At 34.5% G+C, this 25,872-nt stretch overlaps 1 protein-coding gene across 1 annotated transcript in view; it reads left to right on the top strand.

Moving 5' to 3' along the window:
* The window catches only part of NEGR1 (neuronal growth regulator 1), an 848,329-nt gene that overhangs the window by 575,308 nt on the left and 247,149 nt on the right, over positions 1-25,872 (top strand). The gene's annotated exons all lie outside the window — the stretch shown is intronic.

The raw sequence follows: 25,872 nt of genomic DNA, 5'->3' as shown, positions 1-25,872 counted from the left end.
AGTTAGTTAATGCATTTAGAGCTAGTGTACATTTCCATAATAGGGCAGAGGGGGTATAATATCAGTAATTAAGTAAATAAGTAATTCACAAATGCTCTACTTGTTAACATTGTTTCACACTTCGTAGTATACTGGTTTTGCAAACCCTTCTTTTGTTCTCGTGGATGTCAAAAGCCTGCTGAAGCTCAAGGCAGTTCACGTGCAGATTGCAATCTTTGCTGAAGCCTTTCATGAGCTGTTCTGTACAGCCCAACAGGAAACAGATGAATCTGATGATGTATGAGTTTTTTTGAAGACAAGTTATATAACTCCAAAAGTCCAGTGTCCTGATAAAATTTTCTAGATTGCCCATGTGATAGAAATTTCAAGCTATTTATCAAAATCTGTTTTTATATCCTTCCTCATCTGCTGCTTGGACTAAGTGTCTGGCCTGCATAGTTTTGGTTCTGTGACTGTGTTCCAGCAAAAGAAATATGAGCAGATGTGACCTGGGCGCCTTACAGCCTTGGTTTATAACAACTTCCCATGCATACTTCGTGCTGTTCCACTTTCTGGCTACCAGGGATGGTAACCCGTGGTGTGACCTTGAAAGTTTCCTCTTGAAGAGGACAAAGCTACCATTATCTTGAGTCCCAGATTAATTGTATGCAGAAGGCTAGCCTACCCCCTTAGCTCATTTCACTTTTACTCTTTCACTGATCTGAAACATTATGGACTATTAGATGAGTGAGAATTAAACTTTTTTTGTTGACTTACTGCAAGTTTTAGTCTGTTATTATACTTTAGCCTTTCCTATTACATCCACATCTATAGGCTCAAATTCTCTGTAAAGAGTAGAAGCCTTGAATCATATCTTTCTTTAAAAAAAATGTGTATATATACATATATATATATACATGTATGTATATATATATGTATATATATATATATATATCCCAGAAGCAATGATTAAAAGCTCCCTGAGAAGAATAAGGAGATAATGGATCTCTCTTTCTTCCAAGGTGAAGCATAGCCAACTGAATTTATATTTGCAAATTCTGTCAGTCCTGGTGAGAAAAAACAATCTATGAATATCATGCCTTTGAGGCTTCATATCACTTTGCTCAAAAAAATACAGTTCGATTCAAAATAACATAAGGCCATCAGCTTCTGACATGAACTTGCCTGAAAAATATGACTCGAAGACAAAGAAAAAGGAACAATTGCTACAAAATCTCCAAAACCTAAAACAGACCCAAAGCCAATATTCAGAAGGAATTTGAACAAATAAAAGGCTCAGAGAGTTGGGAAAAAACAAGCAAGCAAGCAAACAAACAAAACAAAACCACAATGATGTACCTAGCTTAGTTTCAAAGAAGAAACAGCCCTGCCTGCCTGAAAGAAAACAGGATTTTCTCTCCCTTAGTTTCTGTTTCTTGGCTCAGAAACTTCCAGAATCTACAAAGGCAAACCCAGACAATCTCCCCTCTGTATATGGACGTAACTTTTGAAGGCAGTCAGATTATTAGTCCCTTGCTTTCATCCTACCCTCATTTAGCCACTGAGCTATTGATTTTCAAGGAGTAAGTTTTTACAATTTAAAACTCTTTATATAGGAAGAAAAAAAAAAAAAAGAAATAGGAAGAGTATGACCATGACCATGCTGAGGATAGCTTTTCATTGGCTCTAAGTACTATAGTATCAGGGACTAGAGGTAGAGGAAGAACTAAAGTAAATCTTGCAAATTATATTTGGTTCATCCTGCTAGACCCAGGAAAGAGGAGGACAGTTGTGACCATAAACATGCTTTGCACTTTGGCCTAGGAAATGCACCAGTTAGAAATCAGGAAGACAGGGGTGCCTGGGTGGCTCAGTTGGTTAAGCGACTGCCTTTTCGGCTCAGGTCATGATCCTGGAGTCCTGGGATCGAGTCCCACATCAGACCCCCTGCTCAGCAGGGAGTCTGCTTCTCCCGCTGATCTCTCTCCTTTCATGCTCGCTCTCTCTCTCTCTCTCTCAAATAAATAAATAAAATCATTTTAAAAAGTTAAAAAAAAAAAGAAAGAAATCAGGAAGACAATGAGTGGAGTATTTAAACTATGTACCTGTCTGCTAAGAAGCAGCAGTTCAAATCAAAGCAGAACTTTGCACATTAAGAAATCGACAGTTGGGGGAGGGATGGGGAGTTAAGCAGATTCTCAAATATGAAAAAAAAAAAAAAAGCATATTTAAAAATAAAACTTGAGGATGAATATATTATTTAAATGATGGGCTACAGCAAAAGGGAGAAATTGTTAGAAAATGTTTTTAACATATTTAATATGAAACAAGAAGACATCTCCTCCACAAAAACGGAATCACAAAATTATAGAGAAGAGGCTGAGATAGAGGGACAAGAGGAAAAACAATAAGGTGCATTATAAAGATGACCAAGTGTGATGCAAGGAAAGCTGGTGACATGTTATTTCCTCCCATCAACCCCTCCTAGTATTAAACACTTAAAATTGTTAGATGTTATATAGACTGTGGAAAATATGTTCTTTATAACATGGCTAAGCTTGTAGCAATATAAGAAACACATATTAGAAGTCTGAAAGTACCCCAAACTGCTATTCTGTGGGGCAAGTTGCCCTGACCAGCCTTCTCTGAAGGTGTGGAATCTCCCTGGCCATAAAGGTGGGGCAATGAAAGGTGACCCACTCAGCAATGAAGCAGGACACAAACAAGAATTTATCCAGCTATTCCTATCCCCGTCTTCACACAGGGCAATGAGACAGAGAAAGACAGTTACAGGAAAGAAAATTATTTCTGAGAATTCCTATAAGTTTCTCTCATGTACATTTGGGGCTGGATTCATACTCCCTGTAGAGTATAAGAAATGCTAAGTAGAAATCTAGTGTAGGGGCGCCTAGGGGGCTTAGTGGGTTAAAGCCTCTGCCTTCAGCTCAGGTCATGATCTCAGGGTCCTCGGATGGAGCCCCGCATTGAGCTCCCTGCTCACTGGGGAGCCTGCTTCCCTTCCTCTCTCTCTGCCTGCCTCTCTACCTACTTGTGATCTCTGTCAAATAAATAAATAAAATCTTTAGGGGAAAAAAAAAGAAAAGAAAAAAGAAAATTTAGTGTAATGTAGATCTAGGGTGACTGGCCCCTTAGATGCCGAACAGAAGAAAAAGTATTATTCTCTATAGAAAACAGTTTAAATATAGGCCTCAAAAATTTTTACAAGTGGTATTCAAGAAATATTACATCTTAATCAAAATTCCAATGCACAGAAGAGAAAGCAAGTCACTAACAGAAAAACAGCAAACTGTATTGTAAGATAATACAAATATTGGAAATATCCCAAATAGGATACTAACAATATACTTAATATACTTAAAGAAATGAAAAGAGAATTAAAATGTTATGAAAAGGGGCACCTGGGTGGCTCAGTGGGTTAAAGCCTCTGCCTTCGGCTCAGGTCATGATCCCGGGGTCCTGGGATCGAGCCCTGCATTTGGCTCTTTGCTCAGCAGGGCGCCTGCTTTCTCCTCTCTCTCTCTACCTATCTACCTACTTGTGATCTCTGTCAAATAAATAAATAAAATCTTAAAATAAAATAAAATGTTATGAAAGAATATGGAGCGATTCAAATTGTTCAAACATGTTTTATGAAATATCTTAGCAAACCAGAAATATATTTAGCTGACAAGGGCTCTTATGATAAATTATAGCAAATATCATATACATGGATGAAATGTAAATACATTTCCTTTAAAATCAGCTAAGACAAGGATGACCACTTTCCTTACTTTTCCTAGCCAGGCTAGAACAATAAGACCAAGAAAAAATTAGCAGTGAAAGTATTTGACAAGAAGAATTAAAAATGACATTATTCCAAGATGATGTCATCACCTATATGCCAGATCCAAAAGGATGTATAGATAAATTAATAGAATAAATAAGACTTTATTATGATTAATAAATATAAAATCAATATTCCAAATCAAATTATATTACTGTAATTCAGGAAAAAGAGCAAATCCAATTGGAAAAACATTAATACTTAGACTATCGATAAAATATAAATGTATTGAGGACAAATCTAACAGAATATACATATAAATTACTTAAATACATTAAAGAGGACCTACTTAAATGGAGAGGCATAACATACTCAGAATGTTTTAAAGATGCCATTACCCTCTAAACAAAACACAAATTCACTAGAATTTGAATAAAAATCAAATTTTTCATGAAACTTCGTAAATTAACTATAAAATTTACATTGATAAAATAAAAAGATTATAGAGAAAAAAACAATTCAGGTGGGCGATACACACCATAAGATATCACAATATAACTATATAATTATACATATATATTATATATAAAACTATATATGTGATACTGTATATAGTTATATATATCTGATATTATGAAACAGTGCAACAATAGACAAATACACAACTAAAGCAACACAGAGAGCTCTCTAACAGATCCATAAGTATATAGAATTCTGATATATGAAAGAGAAGATATTGCAGATCAGTAGGGAGAAAAATGAACCTTTAAATAAATGGTTTGGGAGCAATTAGTTTTCATGAATAAAAAACAAAAGGAAATGAAACTCTATCTCACAACATAAACAAAATCAATTTCAGATAAATTGAGGATGTAATTATGAAAGGCAAATCATTAAAAACCTCTAAAAAATGTAGAAGACCATCTAGCTGACCCTTGGTAGGGAAATTTTCATTAAACTAAACAGGAAAATGAAAACTATAAAGACAATGACATATTTCATATCATAGTAAAATTAATTTTTTTGAAAGAGAGCAAAGTGAAAAGCCATAAACTGATATTGAAATACATAAAGCTAACAAGGATTAAATATGTAGAAAATATGAAGAACGTTTACTTAAAAAAATCAAGATTTCCTATAATGTATGAAAAGATACATGATAGGCACTTCACAGAAGCAGAAAGTCTAGTGGATCATAAACATATAATAAGATGTCCAATGTCATTTTTGTTATGACGTAAATACAAATTAAAACTGTAATCATGTATCATTTCACATGAACAGATTAACCACAATATACATTTTGACAAATATTTTTGTGAGAATCTAGTGTAAAAAAGAACTCCCACATGTTGTTGAGGAAAATGTAAATTGGAACAATGACTCAGGAAAACAGTTTTATATTACCTATGAAAGTTGGTCATGTACATACTCTATAACCTGGCAATTTCTGTGTGAGATACATTCCCAGCATATGTATCCTTGTGAACCCAAGGCTATGTACATGAATGTTTGTAGAGGCATTCTTTCTAGTAGCCACAAAACTAAAAACAAGCCAAATGCTCATCAACACTAAACTGTTCATCAACACTTAATAGACTTGTTTATAGAAATGTAAATAAATATATCACATGAATATATCAATGAATCAATCTAGATGAATCCCAAAAATATAGTACTAAAGAAAAAACAGAAAAAGATATAGAACATTAGATTGTTGATATAAAGTTCAGAAGTAAGCTAAATAAAATAATATGTTGTTTAGGGGTGATTGTTTACCTAGGTGAATATACCCTCCACAGGTTAGTGTAGCTTATGATTGATAGGTTAGCATTAGCAGCACAAGAGAGTCAAAATTCTGGCAATTGTCTTTGAAACCAGCTAAGTATAGATGTAATAATTCCACAAAATGCTATAAATAATATTTCATAAATTCCTTCAAAAAAGTTTGGAATTCAAATCTATGCAACATAAATATAGGACTTAAATGAAAAAGGTCTGGTGTGAATATTGTGATCATACTCTGTAAACACAGAAACTGAGAGAAATGTTGAGGGGAGTGGAGAAATGGAAGGCAGAGTGGTTAGGGAGGCAAGAGGATTCAAAGAGAGGCCAGAAGCATGTTAAATGTCATTTGTCATTTGTCAGAGAGAGTGACATTTAATTATTTAATCTAAGAAACATAAGTAATATTTTTAAAGACTAAAAGTAAACCCCAATGAAACATAACTACAGAAAACATGAGTGAAAATCTCTTCCACATAGTAAAATGGAAAGGGATATTATTGAAGCATAAAAATTTAAACACACACAAAAGAGAGCAAATGAAAACATCAGTTATAATAATTAATATGATTAGTTATTCTATCAAAAAGAAAATAATATAAGGTTCATATTTGAAAATATGAATGTTAAGGACGCCTGGGTGATACAGTCAGTTAAGCATCCAACTCTTGATTTTGGGACAGGTCATGATCCAGGGTCATGAGATCAAGCCCCAAGTTGGACTACATGCTCAGCAGGGAGTCTGCTTGAGATTCTCTTTCTCCCTCTCCATCTGCCCCTTAACCACCAACTCACATGCTTTCTCTCTCTCTCAAATAAATAAATAAATCTTTTTAAAATTACTGTTTATCATATACTAATACAAAAAACAATGGTATAGTACTTATATAAGGCAAATCTAAAGCAAAATAACAAAAATATCAAAGAATGAAGATTTCTTAAAGCAATTCAAAGGAAATTAAAAGAGAAATAAAATAGTTTTAAAATACTAATTGAGGTAGTACATAGTCTAAGAAGTTCTCTTCATGAGTTTGGAACTGAGAAAAATATTCAGGACCTTGATAAATGGAAAGCCTACTCCTTTTATCTACAGTATAGAGAAGAATCAATGAATCCTTTGGGGAGGAAGACTCTAAACAAAGAAGGTAACTAATAATACATGACTAAATCCACCATCCAATTCAACATTCTATTAGCTCATTCTTCCTCCCATGGGCATGGTGAGGCCGGCCAGAAGAATTACCATAACAAAAGAACCACTGCATGAAATGATGAGGCCAAGGAAATTTAAGTTCCTTCCCAGCAGTCCATATTAGTAAAGAACCTGTATCAGTCAAATAATATAGAATAAACACATGTATACACATATACATATATACATGTATATATATACATGTATACAGAAATACATATGTGTATATGTGTATAAAATATGTGTGTACACATATATATAGATATATGTATATATATATACATATATCATCTTCTTAGAAAAAAAGAGATATTTAGAAATTTACAAATGCTTGGAGAAACTTTTATTTAAAAGTTGCCAGATCATGTAGAAATGAATAAGAAAATAAAGAATTTTAATGATAATATTAGCAATGTTGAATTAATATACATCTTGGATTGTACACCCTGAAAAAATAAGCTTTGTTTCAGGGCAGCCACAGAACTTTTACAAATAGTATTTTTCTACCAGGCCACAAAAATTCTCAATAAATCTCCAAAAGCAGAAATTGTATAGGTCATATTTTCTGATCCAACTTCAATAACAAATGTTTAAATCTTCAAACCATAATTACAGGGTTCTAAACTTCTGAAAAAAATCTTTTAAATCTTAAACAAGTACATTATATAGCAAAACAGGCCAGATGCAAGAAAAAACTATATGCAAAAGCACCTTTATAAGGTTAATAGCTTTTAATTACAAAAAAAGGGAAAGAATGCCAGAAAATTAAGCAAGTTATCAGCATGAGAAGTTAAAATTAAAACCTGAGGGAGATTTTTCCCTGTTAGAAGTAAGTGGGTTAGCTAGCCAAGAGCAACCCTCTAGACTAAAACAACTAGAATGCTGAATAAAATTTTGAAAGTGTGTTTTAAAATGCATCATTATAATTGAATGAAAGCAAAACTAAATGCTGAGTCCTAAAATTAATTGAAATGAGGACCACTAGAAGATTAAAAAAAGATAAAGAAAATAAATTTGCAAAAGCTTCAGTTACTGAATTTCAGAAATGTTAAGTCAAGATAAGCAAAAGTGAAGCTCGAATAGGAGTAAGGATTGAGCAATTTTGAATTAAAATCTCACAGAACTTCCAGATATGAAAATTAGAATAAATACAATTAAAAACACCACAACCAGATAAATGGGCTATATATACCTAAAGAGAGAATTGGCATAAAGGCCTGGAGAAATTATATAAAGGAGAAATTTTACAATTCAGAGTTACTGAGTGATAGAATTTAAGAAAAAGATATGAAGAGTATAATGTAAATGTCTATAAGATATAAAATATAATTCATAAGGATATATTACAGAAAATGAGAAAGTAGGTAATAGGCAATATTTCAAAAATGGCTTAGAATTTTTCAGAATTATTGAAAAATGTTGAAAAACCATAAGAACATTTTAATAGGTTTAAGGGAAGAAATCAATAAAATTCAACATGTATTTATCATACAATCTCAGTAAACTATGAAGAGAAGGGAACTTGGTTAACCTGATGAGAGGCAAGTACAGAATTTTTTATATCAAACATCTTAATATTACAAAATTATATTCTTTCCCTCTCAGATTAGGAAAAGCTTGACTGTCAAAACCCATACTCAACATTTCAGCAGAGGTTCTTATTTATTGCAAAATACAAAGAAATAAAAGATACACAAACTCACCAAATTACTTTTATTTATGGATGATAACATATTCTATATTGTAAAGCCAAAATAACCTACATGAAAATTATTCAGATAAGAGAGTTTATCAATTATAGGAATACTCTATCAACATCAGAAACTAATTATTTGGGGGGCACCTGGTGGCTCAGTTGGGGAAGCTTCTTCCTTCGGCTCAGGTTGTGACCCTAAGGTCCTGGGATCAAGTCCCGCACTGGGGTCCCTGCTCAGCTGGAAGCCTGCTTCTCCAAACTCTCCTTCTGCTGCTCCCTGCTTGTTCTCTCTCTCTCTCTCTCTCTGCCAAATAAATAAACAAAATCTTAAAAAAAAAGAAACTATCTTTTAAAAATCACTTATAATTGCAAATATATATATGTAAAATTATATCTTAGGGAAAGATGTGTACAGCTTTCATGGAGAAAAATTACCACGCTTATTGAAAGGCACCTATGAGACTTTAAAATGAATAGACAGGCAGGGTGTATTTTTGGATCTGAAAACTCCATATTGTAAATCTAGTGAACGTATTAACGTATTGTCCCCAAATAGATCTGTAAGTTAAATACAATTCCAGTTGAGATTCCAACAGATATTTGTCAAACTTGATAAGCTGATTTTAAAAATTGACATGGAGGAACAAAAAGCCAAGAAGATTCAAGACAGTCTTAAAGAAAAGAAATTAAACCTATACCATTAATACAATTTAGACAGTTTGGTGTTGATGAAAGGAAAGAAAAAATAGAGCATTAACAAGAGTAGAGAGGCCAGAAAGGATCTAATGGGTAAAAATTGCAGTGGACAGATCTATCTGATTTCTAAGCTTCTCCATGAAGCTTCCACAGTAATTTTTACAAAACACAAATCTCATATTGTCACTGTCCTGCTTAAAATTTTTCTGTGGCTTACCATTCCTTTCAGATCATGGCAGTCTCTTGACATGGCATACTAGCTTCTTCTTGATCTGACCTCTGCCTGCTTGCTCAGTATTCTTCCAAAACCCCATTCCTTATTCTTTTTAATGTGGTGTCTCTCCCATTCAAAGGTACTCACAATTTCCTAAATTAACCATGCCTGAACACACCATCTTGAAAGCTTTCTTTTCTGCCATCCTACTGATGCACCAGTTTCTACTCTGCCCTCAATATGATGCCTGGCACTTACTAACTAATTGTTGAACAAAATGTTCAACAGATAAGACAAAAATGGCACATTTCTGGCAGCCTGTTCACAGTGGAAGGACATTTTCGCACATGAGTGTTATGTGAACTGAATTCTTTGATCTGGGCATTACTTGCTCTGGGTGGACCTGACAAGCAGTTTGTAAGAGAACATCATTAAATTGACGGTCAGTCACTCAGAATGCATTCAGACTTAAGCACTGAAGATAAATTTTGAATGAACACGTCATTAGTTCCTCCATTATACCAATTTTGTTATAGAACAAATCGCTTTCTTACAGTGCCATGTAACTGACTGATGAAATAGATGCTAAGCTTCAATAGAATATAGGAGGAAGGAAAAACTCTTCATATGAATATTCATTTTACCATATATCATAGTTGTTCAGCATTCAAAATACATATAAGAAAAGTATATTGTTTAAGTTACTTTTATCCCCTTTTGATTATTTTCAACTAAATGTAAACAGCTAATTCACTATCTTTCTTCATAGTATAAATATAATAATGTGTACATTTTTCATCATTTGTTTACATAAACTGTTTTAGAGGTGTGTGCGTTATTTTCCTTTTATTACTATACTTTACAAATCTATTGGTAAGAATCTGCATGTGCTCTGTGGGGGAAAAATGTTAACAGAATCTGAAGCTAAGTCCATATCAGGACACAAATTTTGAGACCAATTTTCAAATGGACTTAAAATAGATAAGTTATAATCCAATTTCCTGTAACCGGTAAATCTTATTAGCATTTTTCCATTACATTTTATAAGGCAAATGCTAATTTATGCCTGATAATCTTGATTTTTCCTTCACAACTTGCGTCTCGGATTAAAAAGATTTTAAAGTCATAGGAAGCTGGACTGCAAGTTGGATATACACTGCCCCAGCCCCACTAACTTTCTCATTTGTAAATTACATTTAAGGACATTACTAAGCACCAGAATCAGTGTGGTCATGCTGAGACAGTGAAGAATGAGACACACGCTCCGTGAAACAGGCTTTTATTTTAATTTATGTTAAATTGTCAAATCCTAAATTAATGAATAGCAAATGCGAGCTTCCAAATGGGCTCATGTGGAAATATTTCTATTTGTGGTTATTTTTAAAAATTATATTAAGGATTTGCTTTTTTGTGTCTGTAAAATAAATACCACTTCGCACCAGAACCCCATGTTCACTCAATGAGAACACGGCAGACATCAAATAAAAGCAGCCATGTAACTAAAATTAAAGTTCAATACCATTAATTTAATTATAGTACATAATCATTTGACAGTGCTACGGATTGGATTTAAAGGATGATATTGTAATTGATTGTTAATCGTTAAAAAGCATGCAGTAAAGATAATGCTGCCTGGGTGGTAGTGAGTTACGATTTTATCCAATCCAGGGACCAGATTGTGGGAACAAATGGCTCCTATCACCATCAGTGAATCGTAGAGGGTGGAAACTGAAACAGAGGTCTGCCACGGAAACATGCTGGGCAGAATGATGACCACCATTATGGAGGGTTAACAGTGTACCAGCCTGTAGCTATATGCTTACTACTTTATCTCATTTAATCTTCCCAACAATTCAAGGGGGTAAATACCATTATCTCCATTTTGAAGATGAAAAAAACAAATTTTTGAGAGTTTTAAGTAACCCAAATATGGTCATACACTGTATTGGGCAATATGAAACCTTTCTGATTGGAAAGTCCAAGCTTTGAACTGCTACTTACACTCTCCAGTGAAAATCTGCAAAATGAGCTACCTGTAATCTTAGACATCTCTAATTTACATTCTTTTTTTTTTTTTAAAGATTTTATTTGTTTATTTGACAGAGAGAGATCACAAGTAGGCAGAGAGGCAGATAGAGAGAGAGGAGGAAGCAGGCTCCCTGCTGAGCAGAGAGCCCGACATGGGACTCGATCCCAGGACCCTGAGGTCATGACCTGAGCCGAAGGCAGTGGCTTAACCCACTGAGCCACCCAGGCGCCCCTCTAATTTACATTCTAACAAATGTTTGCAGGAATGCCCTCATTCCCTCACAATTCTTTCATGTCTCTCTTCTCCCTTTTTTTCCTTCATGATTTACAAGGAGAAAATAGTGAATAAAATTATCTTACTTTTTAATGTTTTATCAGACAGCTATTTCTTATAAGAAAAGAACAGTAAGATACTTTGATGCACCTGTTAGGTTATATCGAAAAGACATAGTGGTTAGCAGACCAGTGGAGACCACTGGCTAGGAGATTTGTACCAAGCAAGGCACCCAAGAATTGAAGAAACTACTGATAGAAAATAAATATTCTACTTCATAGAAGTTTACTCAGAGTTCGTTGTTATTATTTTCCCTCGTCTATGCAATCATTTCATTGTGTGGCCACTGTATTTGCATTTGTTTTATTTCATTGGATCTTGGGGCATAGAGAAAATATGACATGGGGCCAATAGATTTTTTTGGTTTTTCTTACTAGCTGCTAATAGTCTTTAGTTGAGAGATAAAACTTAGACGACCTTGACCTTTATTTTCATCATTAAGCACAAAACTTTTCAGGCATGGTAGAAGAAAATCATTCATAATAGTAACTTCCTGGATAATGATGGCCCCCAATTTACAATGTGTTCCCTAAGAATGTCATTAGTGGCTTAGAACACTTTTTTTTTTCCTCCAAATAAGATACGTTTCCAAATTTAGACCTTAGAAAATACTTTCATATGCATTATCTCATTTTAACTCCCTCACAACCATTCTAGGTCCCAAGTAAAATTTTTCCTATTTTACATGTAGAATACCAGATTTCTATCAAAGTTTAGTAACATACCCAAAGTCAAACTACTGTTTATTATCAGTATTATATTTTTTTATAAGAACCTGTACTCCTGTATTCTTTGTACTATAGAATATGTACATATGAAGCAAGTAAACCAACAAATCCAGCGAGAGTAATTAGATAAAGTAGAGTTTGGAAAGTATGCTCAACTGAGTACTCTCAGGTACTTGTGATCTTCAAATTAAGTATGCAAAGAAGAGCTGGTTAGAATAAAGAACAGTGGAAAGACTCTGACCATGGTAATTATGAGACCATAATTAAAGCAATACTCTAATGGAAGCTGAGACTGAGTGAAAAATAACAGATAGAAGACCAAGATGGAGTTGCCTTTGTGATGAAATTGGCAAGATAGCAGGCTTATAGACAATATCCTAGAAATCAATGCTTGTGAACAACACCCTAAAATCTTTTTTCCTTATAAAATAATTTTTATTACGTTTACCTGTTCCTTATTTAAATTGTTGTCTCTCAAACTCTGTCATTTGTATCCCTTTCTATCAACTTTCCCCTTCTTTCAAAGTATTAGTGTAACTGTAAGCCAGGTTTTGCTATATTCCTCCATTTTTTTTTCCTTTCAAAAATGACCTTTCCTAACAAGGGGACAATTTGAAGGTTTCCCTTTACTGTATTTCCTTATAGTTCTTCCTCAGTGTCTCCAAGTGTGTATATCTCTCTACTATTGCTAGGCGCAAGATATAAACTACAGTACAGGATAGTCTTTTTTTCTCTGGAACTACCCAAAAATGCTGTGGAGTTGTCCTTACCTTGTTCCTTCAATTGACCAACTGACCTCAATTAAGCCAATAAACATAACAACAAAGAATATATAAATTTATTTTACTGCAAAGTTAAAGAAACAAAATGAAAAGAGTAAGAACTGATATTAGCATACTAAAATTTCAGTTTATTATGATTCTCCTTCCAACAGGATGGAATACTTTGAGGTTGACTTGTGCTCAGGATGCAACACAAGAGAAAAATAGAAAAATACCAAAGAATTATTTAAAGAGTTCCATCAAAGAGTTCCTGAGGCAAATATTTGTGAGGGGGAAATTTGTGAGTTAATGTTCTGCAGCCCTTTTTATTCCAGGCACCTGCTGATTTAAGGTGCAGGGCAGGAGACTGAGAACCTGGGTTTTTCTTGAGCAGAGGGATAATGTAGTGGACCAGGAAAATTAAAAAAAAAAAAAAAAAAAAAAAAAAAAACAGAAAAATTTTTGTAGATCTCACAAAGCTGAGGAGGCAAAAAAATGGGGATTTAAGGGCTCAAGATCCAGGTGATAAAAAATAGATAAAGAATCAAGCCTGACACATAGCCACTCTCCCTCAGCATATACACCCATTCTTAAGATACACAGAACAGGAATTTAGGAAACTAAATGAAAAGCCTCAAAAACAAAACAAACATAAATAGAAAACACAGTTGTCTTTCTACCAATCTTTCTACACTGAAGAGAAAAGATTTGGTATTTCAGACTTCAAAGGATAAGGACCCTGGTAAGCACCCAGGCTTTCATTTGGAACTCAAAGAAGGCTATGGTCTTGCGTGGGGCCAATGAGAGATTTTGTAGGCTTTAAAAATTCTCAACCCAAACCTAAGAGAGATCAGTTACATTTGATTAAAACAATCAGCTCTTCACTCTATTTTTCTAGAGAAAAGGTAAACATTTTCTTGAGAAAGTTAGCGTGATCTAGAGCCTCTATAATTTTTAATGCACAATGTAGGGCATTCAACTTAAAAAACAGTGTAACACACACACACACACACACACACACACACACACACACACACAGCATACCAGAGATAGAAACAAATAGCAAAACCCAAGAGACTAAAAATAGATACTGGATATAGACCCACATATAACCCAGAAACTGGACTGAAAGACAATGACTAAAAGCTAACTATAATGAATAATTTCAAGGAAGTAGATGAAATGATGGAGAATCTCATCAGCTTATCAGAATCATTAAAAAATAATCAAGTGGAAATTCTAAAACAGGATGGTAGGATAACTAAAATTAAGAAATCAAGAGATTTAATAGCAAGCCAAACATAGCAGAATAGAGGGTTAGTGAATTGGATAGGCCAATAGCAAATATACAAAGTGAATCCAAAAAGAAAAACAAGGCAAAAAGTAGAAAAAGTAATAAAAGTCACAGTGGACACAGTACCAATTGTATATGGATAATTGGAGTTCTAAGAGAACAGAGAGATAATAGACCAGAAGAAGTATTTGAAGAAATAATAGCTAAGAATTTTCCAAAACGGGTAAAAGACATGAAGTCATAATTCCATAAATGTATGAGCCACAAGAAAGATAATAAAAAGAAGTCTATGCTAAATACATCACAGGCAAATTTCTGAACCAAGGACAGTGAAAAGAATCTTAAAAGCAGCCAGGAAAAAAAAAAAAAAAAAAGACAAAAGCAAAAAAACAAAACAAAGACAATATCTTCATAGAGCATCCACGAGACTAACAGCTAAGTTTTCTACAAAATATAATGAAAACTAAAGGATCATGGATGGGTAACTTTGAATGCTGAAAGGAAATAGCTCCAAGCTAGAATAGTATACTCCACAAAATATTATTAAAAAGTAAAGGCAAATGAGAAGACTTTCAGATAAACTAAAGCTGAGATAATTTGTCACTGGCAAATAAGCACCAAAAGAAAACCTTGGGGTACCTGGGTGGCTCAGTGGGTTAAGCCTAGCCTTCAGCTCAGGTCATGATCTCAGGTCCTGGGATTGAGCCCCGCATGGGGCTCTCTGCTCAGCAGGGAGCCTGCTTCCCCCTTCTCTCTCTGCCTGCCTCTCTGCCTACTTGTGATCTCTCTCTCTCAAATAAATAAAATTAAAAAAAAAAAAAGAAAACCTAAAAAAATATTCTTCAGATAGAAGAAAAATGGTTACAAAAATTGCTAATACAAAAATCCAGGAAGGAATGGAGAGCAACAAAAAGGGTAAATATGCAGTACATTTAAATGAATATTGACTGTATAAGACATTAATAAGATCTTAAAATGCTAAAATCATATTTGGAATTAAAATATATGGTGGGAACAAAACAAAATATAGGAGAGGAATAATAAAGCTATGGTGTTTTAAGGTTTTAAAATTATAGGTAAAATGGTAAAAGTAATAATTTAAATTAGACTGCAGTAACTCAAGGCTGCATGTTTTAAAATCTAGAAAAAACACTGAAAAGTTAGAAAAATATTGTAAGCTAAAAAAAGAGAAAAAATTAAAAAATAAAATATTTAATTATTCTAAGGGAAGTAAGAAAGAATATAAACTGGAATATAAAATAATAGATTAAAACAATGTAAGATGGCAAATATATACCCAAATATATTAATTACCTTAAAAGTAGATGGAATATATACCCTGCATAAAAGGCTAAGGTTGTTCAAAAGTACCTAACTAGCTCAGTGGGAAGGGTATATGACTCTTAATCTCAGGGTCATGAGTTCAAGCCCCATTAGGGTATAAAGATTACTTAAGTAAATAAAAAAAACTTAAAAAAAAAAAAAAGAAAAGAGTAATGTTCAGATATACTTTAAATATAAAGATATGGCATTGGATACAAAAAGAGATATACTGTGCTGTGAAACATGAACCAAAAGAAAGTTAAATATAGTTTTATTGATATCAGATAAATTAGATTTTAAGATAAGAGGCTGTATTAGAGATAAAGAGGAACATATTACAATGATAAAAAGATTTACTACTAGGAACATAACAAAAATTATAAATTTGCATGCATTCAATAACACAATCAAAATCTATAAAGAAAAGTTTGATGTGATTAAGCAGAGATATAGGCAAATCAACAAATTACATGATTTTAACAAACCTCTTTCAATAGATAGCTGATAAAACAGGCAAATCCAAAAGTAACAATACAGTAGGTGAGAAAACCACAGATAACATATATGACCTAAAATGAGTCTCAGACAAAACAGGCTGCTGACTGGAATATTTCTTCCATTCTGGCCTGGCTTTTTGCCTCATGTTCTCACCTATCATCACAGGAATGTTTCTCTGGAAGACCTTCCCCCTTCCTTGAAAAACTACCACCTTTTCTATACAAGGCATTCTCATTTTTGGTTCTTTATTAAGTTTCTAAGAAAGACTAGGTGTCATCCAGATGACTGATGTTTTCAGACTCTAGATAAAGAGTGGATCCTAGGCCCCAAGTGAAAGTGATGCAAGAGACCCTTGTATCTCGTCCTTCAGTTTCAGTTACCCATGGTCACAGGCAGTCTGGGAGAAGATGATCCTCCTTCTGACATATCATAAGGTCGATAGTAGCCTGAATCTACATCACAAGGCCTGTGTCACTTGACTCACTTACTTCATCTCATCACATAGCTATTGTATACCATGTCCTCTCATCACAGTAGGGTATTTTGAGAGACCATACTCACATGACTTTTATTATAGTATATTGTTATAATTGCTCTGTTTTACTGCTGTTATTGTTGCCTACTTTATTATAGGTATGTTTTATAGGAAAAAACACAGTCTGTATAGGGCTTAGCACTACCTGCAGTTTCAGGCATTCATTATCAATTTTGGAGTGTATCCCCTGTGGATAGAGGTAACTACAGGATAGGTCCTCTCAGTTAAGTTCTCCCTTCCCATTAGTGAGAACTGTGAAACTGCCCTTTTCAGGACTAATGACATCTTTAATGATCTTTATCCCTCAAAGACAAATACTTTATCAATTGAAAACACAGTAGTTATCCAAGAATGAGCCCCAACTCTTAACTTCTAGCCATCCTGTATTTGCATCATTGTGCTAAGAAGCACCAGGCTCTTTCCTCCTCTGTCAGGCCAGCAATCAAAAAAATGGCATGCGAGTTCTCAATAGCTCAATCTGCCACCCTGGAAATGACACAGGCTTTAATTACCAAGGTCTTCCTCTAATAAAAGGAGAGTAAAAAGAGTTTCAGTTCCCTCTGGTCAAATAAGGATGCATTCTTCTCCCATGAGAAAGAGGAGCAAGGGTAATGGGCAATTTACCAGCTGAATGAACCTCTCTGTGATACTCTGAGAGCTGTTCAAACATGTCCAGATGACACCCAAAAATGATTTTCCTATCAAGAAGAAATATTTGGCTAAATCTAACTAAAATAATGATTTTAACAATGAGTAAAAGGAGGAAAGGGCTAAAAAGAAAAAATCAGTACTTTAGCAAAAGAGGGGGAGGGTAAATTGATTAGGTATAATCCATTGGTACTTTTCATGTAGGTTGGTATCTATAATGATAATAATAATGTCTAAAATTTATATAGTGCCTAAGCTATGTGAAGCATTCTTCTAAGCACTCAATAATTACTAATCCTTTACAATCCACTATAACACTTGTTTTATAGGTATGAAAACTAATAGCAGGAAAGGTTAAGTTTGCTCAGAGTCACAAAGCTAGTGAGTAGAAGGAGGGATCTGAACCCAGAAAGTCTGGTTTAGGAGTCTGCACCCTTAATCATTTTGCTATAATAAATTCAAAGGTAAAGGATGAGTTTTAGTAGAACCTTCATTAAACAGTGCATTATTGACACACCTTATTCTGGCTTCCTCTTTGCTCTCAAGAAAATTATAAATAAAAGAAAGTTTTCTTTAAGCCTTTTTCAATAATTCTTCTGTACTAGATTTCTTCCCATTTAGACCACTCTCTCTACCACACTCCAAAGCATTCATCCCGAGTCCATCCAGACCACCGTGTCACAGTTACAGTCACTGTAATACTGATTTTTCTATCCGGCACCATATTTCTAGAATTATTATTCACGATTTCAGTTGTGTGTATTTCACAGACTGATTTTATTGCATAGTTACACAGAAGAGCTTAATTCATCACCATGTCTCAGAAACCAGTTTTTACTGTCACTGTGGTAGTTTGCATTGAATTACTCAAAACATTCTAAATTGACTTTTCAAAGGACTTCCAACAGTCACATGTGAAAACTAAACCTTTGTAATTCTAGCCTTAAACCTACCAAGGAATAAATTAGATTCTGGCATATGGTCAAATTCTATTTACTCAATACACGGTTCTCACCTTTTCTGTTAGGGTCACTTAATATTGGTAATGTGTGCTGCCTTCTCTGAACATGCCTACTTTGATTTCTTTTGTCTTATGTACTTCAATTTATAACCAGACATAATAATACTTTCCAATAGAAAGGATACTGTAATCATATTAGAAATGTTAATACCCAACCAAATATTTGTTAATGCCCGCAGACAGATGCCTTCAGAATACTGGATATTAGTTTGTTAAATATGAGATCATAAGACATTTTTCTATGGGCTCTTGTAGCTGGGAAATAATGGAATGGCTTCAGTAGCAAAATAAATCTTGGATTGGAATGTGGTTTACAATGCAACTTAAGAAAAAAAAAAATTGTTCAGAATCACACCTTAAAGAATGATGAAATACAGAACTTATTCAGCCCTGTCTGAGAACTTTTTCTGGTATGTTAAACCTTTGAAGTAATAACAAGAACTATACTTTGGCATAAATTTACAGAACAAAAGGAGAAGGAGCTTTTACTACTGAGTAGGTATATTGCTAGATGGAGGATTTGTAGTAAATCCCAACATAATTGCAATTCGGGCTTGAAATATTTCACCATGGATGCTGTGCTTGTGCCTGTGAAAGGCTTGAATGGCATTTCCAAAGATAAACACTGCTTATTCCATGCCCCAATCAAAATAAAAGGTCTGCAGTAACAGATCCAGAGTGGATGTTAGTATGTTTCATTTCTAACACTGATTGAGTGCCTAAGCTTTGGTTTTTAAAAGAACTGACTGTTCTATTTCCAGGGTGGGGCTTTTTCTTTTTTTTCCACACTTTGCAATCAAAGGTAGACAAATAAAACCCCCTCAAGGCTTTCTTGGTGTGTGGCTCCCATGAAGGAATTATTTATGGTTTGAGACCCATGCTTTTAATGCAAATGAGTATTGTCAAGAGCAGTCTGGAAAAATCCTGAGGAATTATTTTAACTATTTTCAGAACAGGAAAATGGCATAAATGTTTGGAGGTAGATTGTAAATAATGTACTTGAGTGACTGAGAGGTTTAGATAATGAGGTTCTCTGAAGCATTTAGTTGTATTTTTGCATTCACATTGAGAAGCAGTGTTAGTGTTTAATATGAGTGCAGAGTAAGATGGAATGAGACGGATGGCTGATAAACTGTTAACTTTTTGAAGGCAGGGTCTATCTGTGGTTTATCCCAGACTATACCCCAAGTGCCCAGCCATAATCTGTAAAATAAACTTATTTAATAAGTTAAGGAGTAGATGAACCTTATATTAGAATATAGGCTCTATCTTGTAGGTGCCACGTTACCCCACAGAGGTTCGAATTAAATACAATAAAATAAAGTACATACCTTAGAGGAACATAACTATGGTGTTAAAAGGGCTGGACACAGATTTTATAAGGTACAGTTGCAATAATTGGTAATATTTTGCCCAGAAAAACAAAGATTAGGGAACTATAATTAGTCTCCAAATATATAAGGCTTTACTCTGTGAGAAGGAGAATAAACATCTATGTAGTTCCGAAGGAAAGAATTAGAACCTATGGATGACAGTTTAATGAAGAACAGTGGAGGGGAAAATATTTTTAAATTAGTGTTGTCTAACATTGGAACAAACCGCATACTGTGAGTGGGTGCTACATTGCAACAAATGTTCTAGCAGAGTTGAATGTGCATTCTTGATAGGCAAGATCATGGTGTTTCCCTTGCTCTGTACATACCTATCCCGTGGGTAAGATTCAATACTTTGTTATAGAATAAACACAGCACAGGCTCAGTTGAAATCTCTCAGGGATATCATAGTCCTGCTCCTTTCCTCCCTGTTTAACCTTTGCATCTGTTTTGTTTGCAGAAGCCCCTACAAATTTGAAGTCAATAGAACGTACATTGAAATTGAGAACTGAACTAAAGTAATATGTATTTTTGTCCCCAGACAGCCAAGATGGATTAAAATTGTGTGTAAAGGCAACTATTGTTTTAGAAAAATTAATTTATTATTACAGAATATTGTACTTTTTACTTCCTAAGTATCCCTCATTTGTCACATGAAAGTTAGCTTCTTTTAAAGTGTTTCATATATTTTCATGAATGATTAAACTTTGCAAATAGCTTTCGTAAATATTTGATATGCTGTTATTAAATTTTCTTTTGCTGACCTAACCTTTTGACAGTTATTTTACTTTGGCCTGATCTTGTTGGATTTAAGTCATTTCCACATTTGGATAGTCATTCCAAAGAAAGATTTGATAGAAAATGTATGTTTATACCTTCTTATTAAAGGTTATCTATCCTAGAAACTTACATTTTTCTAGATAAAGTAAGTCCAAATGGCAGGCTACTATTCTGTCGCAGTAATAGGATCAACTTAAACAGATCAAGGGGAAAGAGCGTCAGAAACACAAAGAGATATTTTGTACAATATACCCTAACCTTGCCAGGGAGATATGATCTTTTTTCTTTCTCTGTAAGAGGCCAAATAACACAAGGCAAGGTTTTGATTGATAGTGAGAAAAAGAGACTGTTGAGTTTTCACAAGGTTTCATTTTAAATTATGTTCAAAAGCAGGGTAATTGATTTAATATTATTTATTTTAGTAAAAATAACAGACTTGACACATATCTACCTCCCTTCTTTTCTAAAGTCCCACTGAAATTACAAAAAAAAATTATATACATCTCAGAAAGAAGTTGAGAAAATCATAGTAGTCTTGGTGAGAATGGGGAGGCAGTGGCAAACTAGAAATTATGAGGAAATCTTAGAAGATAAAATATTAGGCAGACTGAGAATGAAGTAGAAAAGAATCAGCTAGCAAATACAAGGATAGGAGCCATTTTTCCAAGTTCAGAACCATCATGTGCCAATTTCAGGAGTGACTCTTCTGGCAATCATCAAGGTAATTAGGAAAGAACTATTTCTAGAAAAGGGAAGGGAGACTTCATTTTTTCATCCTACTGGCTTTCATTCAGCATGTGGTTGAAACCCAACTATTATATTTTAAGAAGAAAATCTTTTGCTTCCAGTGAACTTATGATGTGAATGTGAGGAATTTAAGAAGGATGAGGAGCAGTTTTCTGAAAACGCTCGGTGTTAACAGAAGACATAGGGAACACAAGGGGAAAAAAGGGTCACCTCTACTGAAGTGGGAAATGCACTAGAGTTCTCCATTGCTGAAGTAAAATGGACTCTTATTTTGACAATTAAGGGTCTCAGCATAAGTAACATGCATCCTAAAAAGAAAGTGGACAGTCAATATATAGTCAGTATACACACTTTTATAGACCCCACAGTTATCTCAAGAAAGGTAGTTCCCTTTCAACACAGAAGTCTGATAGTGACATAGATGACTTAAGCACCTTCAGAGAAAAACCTATGAAAACCGGGTCTTAGTAATATGCATATACAAATAGGAAAGCAATACTTCGGGTTCTAGAATCCCATACAGGCCAAACTATCAGTATATGTGAAGGCAAAATAGAAATATTTTCAAATAGGCAAAGACACAAAGTTTAGCTCAATTTCTCAATGAGGTACTCCAGTAAAATTATAAAAAGCTACCACAAAGAAGATGGTACGAGATAAATCAAAGAGTGAGAACTGAGTGAACTGGCAGAAGCAAAGAATATTCAGAAGTATTTAATGAAATCCTAGTAGAGTCTAACATTTTGGAATTTCTTCTAGGAGTAAGGGTTTAATGACAGCAAGACAAAATTTCCAGGGCACCTGGGTTGCTTAGTCATTAAGTGTCTGCCTTCAGTTCGGGTCATGATCCTGAGGTCCTGAGATCAAGCCTCGAATCGGGCTCCCTGCTCTGCCAGTAGCCTGCTTCTCCCACTTCCCCTGCTTGTGTTCCTGCTCTCACAGTCTCTCTGTCAAACAAGTAAATAAAATATTTAAAAACAACAACAAAAAAACCCACACTATTTGCTTTTGTAATTAAGAATATTTATCTATTCCTAAAATTGCATGGATTGGTTTTGTTGAGTTGAAATTACTAGACTCAGCATAAAGGCAAAGAAGACAACTATAGATAATAAAATAATCATCATTTTATAAACATTGATAATATCAAATGATAACATGGTAAGAATTAAGATGTAGGAAAATGAGAAGACGAAATAAGGATTAATTTCTAATCTGTTCATCTTTCGCACTCAGGACTGAATATGTATAATTTAAATATGATCAGCAAAAATAGTGTACTATTTTAAGTTATAAGAGTAGCCACTACAAAAACTGGAAAATCAAAACCACTGAAAGTAATTAATTCCCAAAAGAAAGTGGATAATACTAGATAGCAATACTTTGATTATTTTTTAAAGATTTTATTTATTGGGATGCCTGGGTGGCTCAGTTGGTTGAACGACTGCTTTTGGCTCAGGTCATGATCCCGGAATCTCAGGATCCCAGTCTCCGGCTCCCAGCTCCATGGGGAGTCTGCTTCTCCCTCTGATCTTCTCCTCGCTCATGCTCTCTCTCACTGCCTCTCTCTCAAATAAATAAAATCTTAAAAAAAAAATTTTATTTATTTGGCAGAAAGAGATCACAAGTAGGCAGAGGCAGGGAGAGAGAGTGGAAGCAGGCTCCCTGCTGAGCAGAGAGTCTGATTTAGGGTTCGATCCTAGGACTCTGAGATCATGACCTTAGCCGAAGGCAGAGGCTTAACCCACTGAGCCACCCAGGCACCCCAATAATTTGATATTTTTTGAGGTATTTCTGTATAGATGAAAATTTTGTCATATGCAGATACTACATTAATAAAATGGAACCAGTTTTAATTCTTTTTATTAAGTAGCTGTGGAATATTGAGGAATTTCAGATGAAGATAATCTTTATAGAAATGTTTTAAAATGTGTTTTCCATTTCTACTTTCTGATATAATAGTTATATATTCTTAATGCACATTTTCTGAGATTTTAAAGATAATCATATTTGTATTATAATGTACCCTATGCAAAGTTCTGACGTACATAGTAGCTATGTGATAGATCCATTATTAGCAATCCAATGTTTCGGGTGAAAAAACAGACTCAAAAAACTTAAATGTCTTGTTACTGAGTAGTATAATCAAGTTCAGTCTGTAAATCTGGGACATGGTAGTAGCTCAATATCTCTAGTGCTACTTTCCAATGAAAGGAGTGAACTGTACTTAATAGCTGATTTTCAATCCCATGATTCACACAGAATCATCTCTAGTTTCCCTTAGATACTACTGGATTTGTGAATGATAATAGCAGAAACACCTACACTTTATTGATAGTTTAGAATGATACTGTACTGTGTTACTTAAATTTGATTATTTAATTATTTCCCAATAACTATGAGATAGGTACTGATAGTGGTCCCATTGATTGATAAGGAAAATAGAGGCTTAAAGTGGTTGAATAACTTATTTGGGGTCTTTTTTTTTTTTTTTAAGATTTTATTTATTCAGAGAGAAGAGAGAGAGATCACATGTAGGCAGAGAGAAAAGAGAAAGAAACAGGCTCCCCACCAAGCAGAGAGCCTGATGTGGGGCTCGATCCCAGCATCCTGATACCAGACCCGGGCAGGAAGGCAGAGGCCTAAACCCACTGAGCCACCCAGGCATCCCCTTATTTGGGGTCTTAAACAGAGTCAGTGCCTAACTTATATTTTAAACTAAAATTCTTTCAGACTCCAGAATCTGTACACTTTAAACACTAAATTATATTGCTTCCCATAAGAAGTTCACTGACCATTAGTACATACCAGGCATGGTGTTAACAACTCTACATATGTTACCTCGTTTAATCTTCACAACAACTCTAAGACATAGGTATTACCATCATCCTTTATTCTACAAAGAAAGAATAAATAATTTCACAATGTGACAGTTGTTTAGTGGCAGAGTATATTTTTAAAATCAGGCCTTTGATTCCTGAGCCTAAAATCTTAATCTCCATGCTAAATTTCTTTTAAGCAATTGGCCAAAGCCACCGAGCTTGTAAGAAGCAAGAAGAGAGAGGAATATTTTTAAACTCTATTAATATAGGCAAGATGGTAGGATGAAAAGACCTAGAGCTTAACATCAGATAGATTTATGTTCTGATTTTCACTTTTTTCACATACTAGCATTTTTCACATTTACTTCTTTTGTCTGAGTTTAATTCTCTCCTGAAATGGGCATAATAATAATTAATGGCAGACTGTCATGAGGATAGAGACTATTTATGTGATGTATGTGACATTTAGTAGATGGCCATAAATGGTAGCAATTTCTATTATGTTTCACTTATCCAATCTTTGGATAAACATCTCTACTAAGAATTCATTTTAATAATTTACATAAATGGAAAAAAGTTTACATTACCCATAGAATATATATCACTTAGATGATACAAATTTTAAAGCATAATTAATTGGTCCATAGTTTAGTTAATTCATCTCCTATAGCATGCCTTGTTAAAAAAACACACACACACATCAGGAAGTCTAAGATGTTTATAATTAATATTATTTCTATATATGTGAAATTTTTATAGCTATGGTTTTTGGTCTGTTTTTCACAATCAGGGCCTCAGCTAGCCTGTATGGCAACTCTGAGTGAACTAGAAAAAAAGTGCCTTCTCGGGGCAGGTGCGGCCCTGAGGATATAATGTTCAGTAAGCAGAAGACACTCTGATATAGTGTCCCTCTTTCCTGATGGAGGAACTCCAGGACTCACAGTTTGGTTGTTTGAAGAACAGAATGGACTTTAAGCCCTCTGTTCTCTTGTATGGGTGCCTTTGTGCAACATTCAAACTACCCAACTGATTGTGGTTGCCCTGCTCAAATAACACTGAGACACTTCCTTCTCTCATACCCCTTGCCCCCACTGTAGGAGAGCTGGCTCTACAGCAGAGAGGGGTGCAGTGACATTTACTGAGGGAGGAACTTAAGTGGATAAAATAAGGTTGAATTCCCAGCCCCACTGAGAGTGACCTCTTGGGCTTAGAGCCCCTTTCAAAATTACAGGGGCAGGGCTGGATACAGAGTGGGAGTGGGCAAAGGCCTGATATGGGGTTACTTGAGGCCATAGCCACTCTGTTTACTGGTAAAGGCCCAGTTTTGAGGTTGTTTGTTCTAATTTATTTTTAAAGCTAGGTAAGATTGAGGGGTGTGGAGCCATGGTCCCCTCAGTCTCCATGGGGAAGGAAGAAGGGGAGCTCTTTTTTAATGTTGATTTTTTTTTTTTCCTACTCTGTTTTCTGTTTTCCTTCTGCTCCATTTGGGTCCCTGGGGGTTTCAGTCATCTCCCCATTTGGTCCCCTGGAATGTCTTTCTTTTTCTATTGATTCTAACTTGTAAATAAAGAAAATATTATTTTTAAAAAGAGAGAATAGAATATCTTCTTTGGCTGCTTATAAACTGAACTCAA

This window comes from Mustela nivalis, assembly GCF_964662115.1.
Source record: "Mustela nivalis genome assembly, chromosome: 10".
Taxonomy (NCBI): Eukaryota; Metazoa; Chordata; class Mammalia; order Carnivora; family Mustelidae; genus Mustela; species Mustela nivalis.
This window is presented reverse-complemented; position numbering and strand designations above follow the sequence as displayed.